This window comes from Netta rufina (assembly GCF_964035555.1).
Source record: "Netta rufina genome assembly, chromosome: 2".
Classification (NCBI taxonomy): domain Eukaryota; kingdom Metazoa; phylum Chordata; class Aves; order Anseriformes; family Anatidae; genus Netta; species Netta rufina.
Window position 1 is genome coordinate 32,231,706 of NC_140124.1, and position 13,703 is coordinate 32,245,408.

Below are 13,703 nucleotides of genomic sequence, written 5' to 3' on the forward strand. Positions count from 1 at the left end.
AATAAATGGGTTATTCAATTTTTGTGGTCACCCACTCAAAATAGAAAAAAAAATATCTAACGATTTAATCAGTTGCTCATTTTATCATTATCGTATCATGGCAGTAAAATGACTTTCAGCTTGATAACTCCTCTATGTACAAAATTCAAATGTAATCATTGATATCTGGCACAAGAGAAATACTGTTCACATGGATTGCAGTTACATGTAAGTATAGCAAGTACAAAGTAATATTAAGTATGGTCTAATCCCAGCATTTCTCATTAGCTCGAAATTTTTACCATGATGGTTCCCAGAGATTTGACCAATTGTAATTTTCTGTGAATTTCAGTAAAATGCTCAGTTCTCAGTAAGAATGACTGGAAATGCTGCATGCTGTATTTCTCTTCATTTTCAATAGCTCATTTTAATTAAGCTTTATTCTTTCATAGGTGATGCATCATAATCTTTAGTCTTATTGTCATGGAACCAGAGGAGACAGAGTCAGTTTGAAACATACTTTTAGTCTTCCAGTAGTCCCATCTTACATGCATTGCTTCACCTCATTGTTGAGCAGTCTAGTGGAAGGATTTAGTGAACACTGGCCCCTCAAGAATGGGATAATACTACGTCTGAAAAGTAAACTTTCATTTAGTGAAAGCTGGTATGAAGGAAAGGCAATGAGACAACACATCTATTTGATCACCTCCAAGAAGTAGTGCATTTACCTTATACAGCTTTTGACCCATATTCTATTCAAAATACATCACAAAAAGTATAAACTCACTTCTGCCTTTTTTTCTCAAGCACTCCTGTTTAGGCAATTAAATAACATGCCAAGGATCTGATAAATAACACACCTGAATTTAAAGTCCAAACCCTGGACCTCCACACAGAGTGGCCCAACACATTCATACTGTTACACTGTTATTGTGAAAAAGGGTTGAATTTTATTTACAACATTTGTCTGTAAGTAAAAAGAGTCTAAACAAATAGTCAGTGGCATGCTTTAAAATTTCTATACTTCAGTATTCCCTCAGGGTCTTTCCAAGATCTGTCGTATTCTTTCTTGAGATTTTATGGACTCGATGGTTCAAATCACCGGTATTGGTATCTGATATTAATGTTTGGTATGATCACTCCAAAATTCCTGGTTCGTATCTGACCTATCCCAATAACGAGATAGGTAATGTGTCCATCTTAGTACTGTGGAGAATGGTACTCTCAACTCGTTGAACTGAAGACTCATATAAGTGAGACTACAACCATAATTGGCACCCCTTCTATCCTGACAGCAAGTACCTGGGCTTAAGAATATCTTTTCAAATACGTTCTTTGCCATTATAGTTTAAGCACATTCATAAACATTTTGGAGCAACTAATACCACTGTTGTACATGTTACTCTGCCTCAGAGTTAAAGGGAATTTCAGTCTACTGTTTTGCATGTGCACTATTCAGGAAAATAAAGTTCATGTAAGCTACTACACAACGACTAATCATTTGCACACATACCACTAAAATAATTGCTTAATTATGCTTTTTCTTTAAAGCAGATAAATTCAAGGTAATGATTAGGCTCTCTCTTAAAAGAATTTCTGATAGTTCAAAACTTAATGCATTTTAAATGTTAATAATTTTAAATAATTTTAAACAATTTTAAATTTAAATAATTTTAAATGTATCCAGTTCATGTAGCAATTAATGTGGGCAAGGATCATTATCTTAAATAGTCAACTGCTATTTTTTGTTTGTTTGTTTGGTTGGTTTTTAGAAATAGAATGCTGCTGACTCATTACAATATATACTGTTGTTTTCCTTTTCTCCAAAAGAGCTGGAAAACCAAAAAATATTTCCCTGCATCCTAAGTTAATTTTTGCCCGGACACAGTCTTTGTGCCAAATGTAATGCTTACTGTTGTGCATTTAGTATGCCTGTTAGGGAAGTTTTGAGTGGGCCTCAGTGAGGCAAAGTGCGTGGAACTCTGAAGGGTGGACACAAACACCTATAAATTGTGTAGGATAAACCATTTTTTGTGGATGTGGTCTGAATGGTAGATATGTTTACCACTCCTAATGATGAAGGGCTTAATCTTCAAACCAGAATCTATCCCTGCTGTAATCCAAAATGTCATAGATGATGTAACCTGCGTTCTCAGTTTGGCCAGGACAGAATTGTGAGACAGTGGCCAGGATCGAGAGATCCACGGTTCAGTCCTTTTGCCATAGGTAGAAAGGAAGGTAGAAACTTGGAGAAAATTAATAGAAAACTTGGTAAAAAAGTCATCAAGTCGGCTGTTGCTTAGGAGTTGTGCCCTGCAACAGGTCAGTTTCTATGAAAATATACAGTGAGATTTGAAGATAGGAAAATAGCTTGATATTTTCTCAAATAAACTGATTTTAGAGACAGAGTTATGAAAGTGTTCCTAAACAAGTGACAGGGAAAATGTTGGATATCCTTGGTTTTGAGAAAAGAAAAATGAAGGGACAAAATGGTGAGATTTACTCCATATCTACTTCCAAGCAGAGAGAGAGGACATGTTGGATTCAGTCCCTAGCAAGAGAGTGTGTTGGTGAAATTCCTCTCCAACATAACCAAGGTGTCAGTAAGTTTGCAGACAGATGGAACTGAGTTGGAGAACAGCTGAGGCTTCCTGCTTTTGGCAGCTTCGACAGCCTCATTCTTTGAGTCCTTAGGAGCTAAAAAATTTGCATTAAAACCATCTAACAGTCTCCAAGGGGGTACGCATAACCTTTATTTTCTCACTGGCAGAGCCCTAGTTTCTTCCTAGAATTGCACTAAGCACATATTTGAAGTGTCAGCAACCCTGACACTAGGTAACTCATTACTGCTTGATTGACTGTCAAATTTCACAACAGAGATCCTTCTGAATGATAACGTCCACAGAAATACAGTCCTTTTGTTTGCTCCTAAAGTTTTGCATATAATCAGGTATTATATATGATGATGTAGTATCATTTATACAGTTCCAAAGGCAGAATATATGTAGAACTGTACAAGCATTTACTTACACATACACACACATCTATATATAGATGCAGCTAACTGAATATTTGTGATTTTCAGCTGCATAGATCTATTTTAAGCAAATCCAATTGTGACTGAATAGGATTTCACCTCACTCTCTTCCTCCAAATTGTCCTGGAAAATATTTCTATCTTTTCAGGAAAAAGCAACTTTCCCGTGTAAAAATGCAGAACAGTTGAAGATGAGTCAGATGCATAACACAGAGTAATCACTTCAACATCATGCTGAGTGATTTGCTCCAGTGGGATGATAGTGGGAAACTAAAGAAATTATGGTGCTTGTTTGTGTCTGCCATTTTGCTTTCTGTGTTACATGAAGAGTCTTTACCATATTTTTTAAACTAACACTTTGTAGTGCCATATCAAATTTAAATGGCTGGAACCAGTTTGAAGATGAAGACTGCTCTTGTGTATAAAAAAAACCTTTTTCCTGCCATTTATTTTCTATTTCTAGTAGGAAAATATGTTTGATCGTGTTAACTACAAGGAGGTAGTAGAAAATGTAGGAGTTAGAAGTTTCTGCAGAATGAAAAAGAGGTGCAAAAATCAAATCAAGATACCCCTTAATTTTGCCAGAAAAACTTTGCTTGTTTTTTTTTTGTCATAGTTAAAAAACTGTTTTATCTACAAAATTCCTTGAAAGAATGCCCTTTTCCTGAAGGGCAGCCACAACTTCTTTTCCCCTATGATATCAAAAAAAAAAAAAAAAAAACACAGCTCTTTTCTATTATTCTTAAGGCCTTCGTCTCTAGAGAGCTATATTTCATCATTTACTTCCACCGATTTAAAATTTGCTTTAATCTCTCTGAAAACAATAGAAGATGGTGGCTATTTTCTAAGAAGATGATTCTACACTCAAGTTTATGAGAATGTAATCCACTCTCTTCTGCCAACAGCTATAGAAAAAACAAGAGTGATGGTCAACTACTAATGTTCAAATAATTACTTTCATAAGCTACGCATTATACCAGATGTGCTCAGTAAAAGAGGCATCAGGTCTGTGTTGTACATGTGCACATGTACATATATGTACTTAGTTTACAGAGGACAGGAGAAATGTGTTTTTGTAGAGCAAAATATAGCAGATGCAGGAGGAAATGGAAGCAAATGTGAGGGTTAAGAAGAGTGAGGGAGACAGAAGGAAACTGGGGTGTGCCTTCCAACTGCTTTGCACTACTTTTATTCAACAAAGGAGCTGTAAATTTAGCTTAACCAGCCAGTATGCTCTGGCTGCATTGCTCTCTACTCCAGAGTAGCATAAAACACCCACAGCATGTCAGTGAACCTGGCCATAAAAGCATACATAAAATGAAATGTGTGTATGTGTGTTTCTTGGAATCATTAGAAATAGCTCATGATAATATTATCTTTGAGTTTGATTTTTAGCAGCCATGTGTATGATTTTAATTTACTAAGGTGAGCAAATTCAAAAGACATGGGTGACATTAAGGCAGAGTTAGGGATGAACTTCTACATCTATGATTTAATTTTAAATACAGCACAAAATTTATAATTACCTCAAAATAATCACTTAAAAAAAAAAAAAAAGAGAATTCAAAATTAAAGTCATAATTGAAAACAGGTATGTAAAAATGTAAAAGTGTAAAAATGAAAGAAAAAGATATACAGATAATCTTCAATCTTTTACAGTGTTTGTATTGGAAGAAAATAAATATGTTTAAAACTCACTGTAGTCCAATCTTATCAAAAACATTTAGAAATATTCATTGTAGTCTTATCATCTTACAGTGCATAATTAAGTTTTTTTTGAGAGTTTGCATTGATGTATTCTGACTCTTTTTTTTGGTCTTAGTTTAATATTTCCTGATCTGATGACATTCCATTTTGACATTTCAAATGAAAAAAAAAATTAAATACAATTTTGCTCTTTTTCAAATATATTCTCCTTGTTAGCTCTGTTTTGGCATAGGTACCATCTTTGTTTATTTGCTTGTTTTGATTTGATTTTTTAAGTTACAAATTCATACATATATCCTAAAAAGAAAACTTAAAGAAAATGTTGATATGCTTTACCTATGCTGTTTCATGTACTTATACATAGATAGCATCCAGTTGCTATTGTTTTAATTTTACCTTAAGTTTACTTTCATAATTTTTTGTTTGCTAAAGCATTGGAAACAACAACCTTAATCAGTTTTGTGTATCTGTTAAGATTCTGTATTCATTTAATCTGTTGGTATTGAGTGTCCTGGTTTTATGTATGTGTGCCTGAAAAACAAAAGTTCAGTTTTTTAGCTCAGATGTCTAATATTCCTATATCATTAGAAGTCCGTATGTTTGTATGCTACATTTGTAGATGAAGTGCACACTCTTGCTTGTGCATATTTATTTTAAATGTATTTGCACTCCCTGTGTCATATCCCTTGTTATTTTTCTTCTCTTAAAAGTCAGTATTTCTGGTCTTTTCAATCCCTCTTTATTTAGAAAATCATCTAATTGCCTAATGATTTTAATTGCTCATCTCTGAAACTCTTCTAGAAATGAGCTTAATACACCACATGAGGGCGAACCATCGATTTATAGTATTTTGAATATTATTATGGCTTTATTTGACATCAGTCTTCTGCAACATAGTATATCTCTCTGACTGAACAGAAACCCTGGTTTCTGATAAACAGAACAAAAGAATGTAGGAGACAAAAACCAAGTTTTCTTAGCTGTACCTAGCTTTATTTACACTGAGTCACAGAACAATGCTTTTTTCCACAAAAAATAATTTCCACAAAAAAATAATTTTGAGAAGAAAGTTCTACTAAACAATAATTCTAGATATTCATAGCTTAATGCTACTGTTTTTATGACTACAATGTCCAGAGGCTGCTGCTGAGTTTATATTATAGTAGGCTAGGTCTAAAAACTGTATTAAGGTCAGGTTCTCATTCAAGAACTTGCAATGCAATGAGATAAAAGGGAAAAATGTGGGAGGAGAAATGAAAAAGCCAAATTAGCTGTTCTGCTTCATGAATCAATAAAAGCAGACCGAAAGAACTAAGATCTTCAGAACCTTAATCTGTTTTGTTATCCATTGTTATGTTGAACTCCATTGTTAATGGCTTGAGAATAGCAAAATGCCATGTTTATCTTTACTAATGGAAAAAATATATATATATTTCCCAATATTTAACTTTATAATAACTGGTAATTAATTTGCAATCACTGGATTGCCCCAGTGATTGTTATTTCTTGTCTATTTGCTGACAGCAATGCATTCATTCAGCACTTCATAAAGAGGAAGGCAGAATCTCAGAGTCATATGTACAAGAGTCCAGTAATGAATTACCCAAACGCAGATGGACATTTTGAAGAGCGCTAATTACCCACAATCCTTCTGCATGGTCATGAGCATAATGCAGAAAAATGTAATTAAACAGAACACAGTTATGGAAGCTCTAGGAAGTCTATGTGATGGTTTCTGTACATATGTATATAGTTTGCAGTCATCCACAGTATTCTGCAGAGTTGTAAGTCAGAGTTGCAATAGGTTGATCATTTCTGATTTTGTCCACTGCTTCTGAGCATTGCTATAAGATGAACATTTCAACAAGAGATCTTTCTTTTCCCTTCTGCCATAGAAAATGTCTCAGCAGTATTCAAAGGAAGGTACACCAAACAGCTAAAAAAATGAGATGACTTAAAAGTGCCTGAGCAGTTCCTTTTGAAGATGTTTGAAGAAGGTAGAAGTTTGCTTGGAATATTATTTTTTTTAACCTGCCTAAAGTGTAACATTCATATGTAAATGTTTAATAGTCCTGAGAATTTGTGGCTTTGTGTGATATATATATAATATATTTTTTTGTAATAATAGTAAGTTGTCATGCTCTTGCCTTGTTTCTTGACAAATATTCTCATCATTCAGATGAGTACTGTGAGGATAAGGAGAGAGTCCTTGGGAAACTGAGAAGCAGAGCTAAAACCATTTGAAGCACTGGCATAAACAGCTTTTCAACATTTTGTTATACTTCAGAGTTCACCATAAAACTAAACCTGGCAATACCGTTTATATCCTGAAACCTCTTCTTCCTACTCATTTACTTTTATTTGGAAAATCTAACTTCTTCTCACCAAACTACCCCAAATTTTCACCTTTACTGTACCAGGATGTTTAAAACTACATATGACGCTCCTTTCATTCACTGGAACTACAGAAATGAAACCTTTCATTACAGAAATTAATTAGTGTCGGCTTACTTTTCTACAGATGCACAGTTTCTTTTATTGACATAGCAGAGTAGGGGGTGGAGGAGAAAGGATAATAAAATATGGCATGTGTCAGGTTTATGTGGTTCAGGTTAAAAACTAGTTGATTAAAACCCCAAGCTGTACATGACCTGTAGTTTAAAAGTAGTGAAAAGTACCTGAGTTCTTCTCCAATAGACATATTTTCCAATTTTGTATCAAGCCAGAAAGATGAAAGAATAGAAGTGTATGGATAAAGAATTGCCACATTGTCAAATACTTTGATGGAAAAGTGAGAAATACCACCAGAAACATCCTGGAATAAATTAAAAAGCAGTGCAATTACAGAAGATATTTTTGTGTTAACAGTCAAAATATCTGTGGTATTTAAATGGAGATAAATTTCAGTTCTAAATTAAAAGTCCTACAGCAACACTGAGCAATTGTGTAGATGTCCAGCCCCAATTTAAATTTTGTTGCTTTATAATAACTTTCAAGAACTACACTGTAGCCTGTAAAAAATATCCACATGTTCTCTGCTGGAACAACTCCAGACTGTAACAGAACCACTAGATTGCACCCTGGTGCTTTATGTATTGTTTAATTGTTTTCTTTTGGTGGATATTTTTATTAAAAGCCCATTATCCAGAATCAGACAGGAGTGTTGTTTCAAGAACAGCAGAAACAGAGGCCTTTCAGCTACACAGTTCTTATTCATGCTTTCTTTAGCCAGCTTAGCTAATGAGACCTCCACTATTCTTCTTTTAATACTTCAAGAACAAAAAGAAACTGAAGTTTTTATTTTCCTCCTTTCAAACATAAGCCGGACTGCAAAGAGTTATTGTGAGGTTATGTGTGTGCTCACGCACCTGTGTCTCTGTATAAGTTTGTGTGGATACCTTTGGGGCACGCCTGTGCTTATAGATGTGCTCGTGTTTTTGCATCAGTAACTCCTTGGAGGTATTTTTTTTAATTATTATTATTTTTTTAATTCTAATAAGTTTTGTACCTGTGCTGCACTTTGCTGGAAAGTAATTGAATAAAAGGAACAACTCTTTTTCATAGAAAACATATTCTAGTAAATAAAGCTTCAGTAATTCCAAAGAAAAATAGAAAAATCTGGCAAGACCCAGATTTTGAAATCCTGAATTATGCTGAGTAGCACTCTGCTCAGTGCTGCAAGATCTTATGAGGTTTCATGTTACTGGATGTTGTTGGAGCCCCAACTCTGAGTATTTTATTACTTTTTAAAGTCAGCTCTTAGTCTTGCAAAAGAGATGTTTGAAACTAAGAAAACATGTATGTCTCAAAAAAAAAGATATCTAATGAAAAAGTTCAGGGAGGTCTATGACTCATAATTATGTGGTGTTAGCAGTACTGCTTGGGCCACCAGTAATCCCATTAAATCAATGCAGCTTCTTGAAGAATGGATTGTTGCTCAGTGTGAGGGAATCTATCAAACTTCAGGCTCCTAGATATGAATTGTTTCTTACAGGCAATATAAGAAAAAAGCTCAGTCATAGAGTAATTTACCAAGTTTGGCATATTTGTGTATTTTTTCATGAAAAGGGAAGTCTATGTTTTGTGATCATATACATGTATACTCAATTTTACTTCTACTAGGGTCAGGATTTAAAATTGTATCAATCATCAACTGCACCTGTCAGTTCTGCACACCAGAATAATTCACAGTTAAATGTAATGTTGTTACTTACACTCAATAGTAACTTCTTGCAAGAATCACCACTAAAAGAGCAAAGACTGTTAAAAGAGTAAATGTAGCAAGATACGGTCCTAGATCCTTTGACTATATTTAACGTAATTAAGCAAATTACGTTAAATATAGTCAAATCTTTCCGATTATATACAAGCACTGTCATTAATTGTAGTGGCTTGAAACAAACCAAGCTTTTAAAGCATTTCATTACCCAATTCACATGTTTGCCTACCACAATCTTTCTAGTCATATATTGATATCAGGTGTCAAAATGAAGTTACCAAAATTGCAAGTATACCAAAAATTGATGAAGAATGAAACCAAGCAATTTACAGCACGTTATAAGCGGACTGAAAATGGCTATGCCTGGACTGTTAGTAAGCTGCTTAGCATTTCTTCTATGTCGTGTTACAGTGTACATGCATGTCAGATTATATAAGGTGGAGTGCTGAAGGAAAGATAGAGCTTGTTTCTTTCTTTTCTCCCCATCAATAAATTCACTTGTCTTTGCTGCTTTTCCCCTCTTGTGCTGGATGTGCATTACTAAGTAGAGCTGACTAAAGACAGCAGTTCCAGTAAGTAGCAACTGTCCGTGGTTTTGACATGTGATTTTCTTCTACACTGGAACAAAACCAAAACTATTTGAAAGCTTCCAAGAAAACAACTAAGTGTGTTTCAAACCCTTTCATGACAATGTTAATCTCTAGCCTCATGGTGAGGACATCACTCTAGGAAGAAAAAAAAACAAACCAAACCAAAACAAACAAACAAAAAACCTTTGGTGAAAAATCTCATCTCAGAATGATAGAAGAAAAAATTATTTCCTCATTCTTACAAATCAGGGACTTGAACCTGAAACAACTGCATCTGAAGTTAATGCCTTTGCTGTCAGGCTATTTGGAATTTATTTTTATCCTTACTCTAAAAAACGTCTCCCTCTGAAAAATATTAGGGATTTACACCTACAAAAATATTCTGTTGTAATAAAAGGGTACATTTCATGAAAAAGTTACACTTCCAATCATGAATTATTAGGCTGACAGGAGAGTGGAGACTAATTGCCTCCCTATTACCAATCAAGAAGTTTACAGATTAAGAAACTATTGTTAAATCTCTGCAAGTGCTTCAGTTCCCATGTGACAGGGACTTCTCAATCCTCATGCTTTATTAACATCTACTTCACTCCATCAATTATGAACTCTCTATGGAACAGGCTTCCCTTGGATCTGAAAATGACAATTTGCTGTCTATTCATTTACCTCACTTTGTTGTACAAAGAAAAATTGTTTAAACAGGTTTCCTGTATTCTTCAATACAATTGTTGTAAGAAACTTTAACAAGCAAAGTCAAAAAAAAAAAAAAATGTCAACTTTGTAACAGCTCAAAGTTCTGTGATTTCCTTCTGATCAAGAAGGGAGTGATTTAATTTGCACACACTGTACCATCAGGTGGACCACTGCTAAGAAGTTGTCCCAAAAGTAAAGACATGCAGTGGATGAGTGTTCTAGTTAATTCTGACTTGCTCTGTGTCAAGTTCAGTCATTGGCCCCTGTGAAAAAATCACTGAAAAAAAAAGAAAAAAAAAAAAAGATTTAAAAAAAATACTGCCTTTTATGCTTCTGCAAGGCAAGTTTAATGACTTCAGTGCATTGGAAATAAGTTCTCCTCTGTTTTGCTTCCCTGACCTAAGGACTGATTCAGTAAACATTTATCTTACCAGACTATTCAAGCAATAGTGTTTTAGTGATTAGACATATATTAATATTACATTCTTTAAAAATTCCTCCCACCCTTTTTCTTTCACATTTCTTTCTTGGAGTCATTCATTCAACCACTCATCAAATTCTTCACAGCAGCCACAACTTCCGTTCCCCTCCCATAGCTCTGTCCTCTGCCTCTGATCACAAAGTTGCTACTCATCTTTTCTTCTCCTCTGAATTTTACTTGGCACCAGGGGCCTCATTCTTTTTCATCTTCTGATCTAACTCAGACAAAAACTTTTATCTTCCCCTATTCATCTATTTAACCTCTCATTCCCCTCATAACAGGCTATTGTCACAAGTGATACAATCATATTTCACTGAAAAGAAAAACCACTGTTAAGCTCTCTATCACCCTCTCTTCTTTCTCCTCTGTCCTCAAGATTGCTGAGTGTACAGATTGCAGCCTGTCACACAGTTCAGTTCTAGACCTTCTTCAGAGCAGAATCTCAGCCCTCCTTTCCTCTGAAACCATTCTTGGCATTAACTCCTCCTAGCCTGAAGCTCAAAAAGTCCTTATCTTCCCTAGCCTGAGTATCATCCACTTTTATTAACCTTGATGATCTTTGTCTTGAAAATTCACCCTTGTCTGGCTCCCATGCTTGGTAGACCCTGACCTTTACCCAACATTTTAAGCCACTTTTTCAACATGTGCTTTTGAGGAGTCAACATTTCTCTCCTTCAGCTTTCTTCATTTGTTTCCTGCTATTATGCTTTTAGTCTTGGTGCCTTCTCCTACTTCTTTGCATCTGTCTAGAGTACAGTACATCCAATATGCAATCTCAGTTATTCTTTATCAGCCAATTGCTTCAGGTCTTTGACCCTGTATTGAGTATGTCTCTTATACGCATCTTGAAAATTTAAAGTAACCATGATAAATTAATTGAGGAAGTCTGCCTTTAGTTCAGGCTCAAACTTGCCAAAGTTTTACTCCCAAGCCAGCAGTAGCAATACTGCCACTCTCTACAGATAAAACCATCTTTCTGACTGTCACCTGGATAAATTCTTGTTAACTTCGACCTTCTCTGTTGGAAGTTGCAACCCAGCAATGTCTAAATTTTGCAAATTCTTTCTGTAGCATGTGTGAAATAAAAAATATGCTACCATTCTCAGCAGCTAGTGATTTTTAAGCTGATGCCTTTTTTTTTCTCATTCTCAGAATGCTATGAGGTTCATATTTGAGATTGTTATACAATATACAAGTTTTCTGCTTTTTTGCTGATAATGCTTGTAGGGTATTCTCATAAACACTTATGAAGCCTCATTGAAATCTTTTATTAGTGTTCTATTTTGCTATATTGCCTCTCACAAAACTAGACAGTAATTACATTCTTCTACTACTAAGATGGCCTCTAAGCAAATTTGTCTACTTTTTCTAGCTTTTGCCTATAGTTCCCCAAAAAGTATAGACAGGAGTCATCTTTTTGCTCTTTCTTTGTACTAATACAAATATATTTATTATTATTAAGGATAGTAGTAAGATTTAAACAGTTAAAAGGTGAATGTAGGATGTGTTAATTTGGGATGTGTAATGCCCACTCTAGCTACTAGAATGGGTGGAGGAGATAGGGTGTTTCTCTCCCCATCATGTTGCATGAGAAGTATACACCCCCAGTACTGGTGGCAGTGGCTGCATGTGACACATGAGATCATACAAGGTAGTGGAGTTACTGGGACCGAGGCTGGAACTAGGCCTCCCTCAAGGTCCCCAGATCTGATGTAAAGAAGACTTGTCTTTGCAGGTCCAGAAAGGGGGAGATGGAGGGATCGAGACCTCTAGCCCAGATGGAAGACATGCCTTTCTTTGTTTTCTATGTGAATGTCCTGATTTTATTTGTGAAACTGTAATATAGAACTGTATTCTGGAACTGTTCTTGTTCCACTGCTATGCTGTGATATGCTACTGGTAGGACTCAGTCATTCTCGAAACAGGCTCTGGAAGTATGATCTGCTCCTGTTCATCCATCTCAGGAACACACATACTGCTCAGTATCACTTTTGCAGTGTCCGTGATCTCATTAAGCCCATGAGCATGCATATCTTGCTGACATCTGAGGAAACATGATGCTTATCAACAAAATGTAGGGCCTGCTATACACTACATCACTTCAAACACAATAAGGTTATTAAGGCTTAATTACATAAGAAACAGTATACATGTTTTGCAAGCTTGTAGAATGTCACTTGCAGAAGTTAAGCAAGATATAAGAGTTTCCTAAGTTTCTATTATAGTTTTATTTCCAGCAGCATTCTTTGACAAACTAAGTAAATTACTGCATCTATTGGACCTCTGAGGCTTGGGGCAAAGAATGGAAAAATTATTTACAAAAGCTTGAAAATATTTAATCACTGGAGGCAGGGGGCAACTGTGTTTTAATTAGCAGTTCCTCAGGCCATTGGCTGGCTGGAGGCTTTCTCAAACAACCACACAAACGCACTGAATAGCTGTTTGCCAGCCTTGGGGTCAGGCCTGAGATGAAACAGATAAGATAATTGGCTCTAATGAAATCCAGAAGGCCTTGGCTTTCTTGTTTGAGCTTGGATTTGAAAAGTGCGTGTGGAAGTGAGGCTTAATTCAAACCAGTCCTGAACTAGGCCCGTTTTTCAGTGACTTTGATATTGTTTGAAGTTCTGAAAGTGTTCGCCACACCACTAGCCTGCTGGGCTGGGCCTCCCCGGTCACCTTAATTACTGAGCTTTATTGCTGACTTTACTACACAGGAAAGGAGCCATTATATGTTCCATCAACATCAGCTCTCCTCAGATTGGAGGAAAGGGCAGGGTGAAAGGCCACTGTAGGAAGGCAAAAGCTTCACTTTGAGGTAGTCAGATCATTTACCCGTGTTAAATTTCACTGTGCTATGTGTGTACATTCCTCACAACACAGAAGCCCAATTTCCATTTTTTTTAATTTTTTTTTTTAGCAAGTGATTACTTTTCAAAACATTTTGTTTGTGTCTGATTAGCAGAAGGGGACATTTATTCTTCGAGGTGGAAAGAAGGCA

General features: G+C 35.5%; 1 protein-coding gene across 1 annotated transcript in view; it reads left to right on the forward strand.

The window, feature by feature from the left end:
* LOC311207152 (histone deacetylase 4-like) overlaps nucleotides 1–13,703 on the forward strand; it is a gene marked incomplete at both ends in the record, with an annotated part of 105,794 nt that overhangs the window by 11,671 nt on the left and 80,420 nt on the right. The gene's annotated exons all lie outside the window — the stretch shown is intronic.